Source organism: Mastomys coucha, chromosome X (assembly GCF_008632895.1).
Source record: "Mastomys coucha isolate ucsf_1 chromosome X, UCSF_Mcou_1, whole genome shotgun sequence".
Lineage (NCBI taxonomy): Eukaryota > Metazoa > Chordata > Mammalia > Rodentia > Muridae > Mastomys > Mastomys coucha.
The window spans coordinates 64,370,294-64,372,096 of NC_045030.1; positions in this window are offsets into that span (position 1 = coordinate 64,370,294).

Genomic DNA, 1,803 nt, shown 5'->3' on the forward strand with positions numbered 1-1,803 from the left:
CCATTTCCTCAGAAAGCATCGACAGATTAGGGGACCTCGAAGCTGTGTTAATGTGATGTTTGTGTAATTAACGCCGTCTCCCCTTGTTTCTGAACATATTTTCTCTGCCCGCTCAGCCTAGCTTTCGTTTGGAAGTGCATCTCGAGGAACGTCCCAGTATACCCTTTCTGATGGGGAAAAAAACTACCCCTTTTGTAAAATGGTTTCTTTATAAAGTCAACAACCAACCTTATTTTCTAGTTCCAATGACTATCCTTTTATGAGTTATATTATTAAAGAAATCCGACACTAATTGTGCCGATTTAACTTGTTAATTACTTGCAAATAAACTATTCATTAGTGGTAAAATAAAATACAACCCATGTATCTAGATATCATTCCACATTCGTATATTGTAGTGTCTGCATAGCATAGGCATACCAAATTAAGTTCCTAAAAGGTTCCTCCTGAGAATAAATAATTAAAATATATTCTACTTTAATTGACATTATAGAGGACATAAATGAACTTTTCCTTTTAGAAAGAAATAGCCATTTCTAAATAAAGCTTGCAGTCTGGAGAATGGAGGCTTCAGCCAAATGAATAGTCATTACTACCTTTTCAACGACGTGGGCCTTTTGATCAGAAAAGAAATTAGCTCTAAAAAACAGACAATGGAAAGCTGCCCTGCAATAGGAAGAAAATTAGACGGCCAAGGCTCTTCACAACACCTATTTCTATAAACCATAGAGCTCCTTGCTTTTCAATTACAGCTGTTCATTTCATATAAGGAAAGGGGAAAAACAGGCCTCTAATGTAAACTGGCTTTCACCATAAAGCCTTGTTGCTGGCTCGTAGCCAGGCTCCCTACTTACTATTGTTTTTAGTCCTCTCATCAATTAGCTAATACTATATATTTTAAATGACTCTGGGGGCATTCAGTCTCCCTCCCTACTTCCCCACCCAGACAAAACCCAAGCTGGACTCCCATGAAAGGGCTACCATTCGGTGCAGAGATACTTTAATGTATAAACTTTAATGTTTTTATTGTTTCTCAAAGAAAAGACATTGAAAACCCTGCTACCCCCTTCATTTCTTAGTCCGTCATTGAAAGACCCAGACGAGGTGATAACAAGGGAGAGATATAAATGAGCAGCTTTCAGAATTGTTTCTAATTGTTCACAGAGCTCACTCCATCTCTACATAATTTTGCAGTGGCCTTTAGATCACAATTTGAATTATACAGCTCTGTGTTTTAAGAATATAATCTTGAAATTTTCTAGCCCTATTGGTTATGTGCCGTTAGATACAATTTCATTTTAAAAATATTGCCTTTACCATTTTGGTGAAATTATCTAGCATGAAAGAACATTTCTCATTCTCATGTGTGGTGTGCTGGAAAATAAAGCCACCAACATATTAAAAGTGGGAATAAAGAAAACATGGAGTAATAATGCCCAGGAGCCTTGTAAATGTATGTTCTCCAACCATTAAATTGGTGCTGTAGGCTCAGAAGCCCTTACTTCTTTTGAAAATGAATAGCAATGATTTGATTTTTCTAAATCGTTATGGAAATCTCCTGAAACACTGAAACTGCAGCAGCAAAGCTAACCATGGTTTGTTTATGATCTCCTTGTTTACAGTGGTGCTTAGAAAATGCTTTTAGGTTATTCTTAACTACAACACAAAATAACTAATTTATTCACAAAATAAGGACTCATTTTTACCTAACTGTAAAGTCATTTAAATAAGATAACACAATGACTGTGAGTTTGTCACTGGGCTGGCAGAATCCATTCCCTTTGTCTTTCAAAACAAATTTAA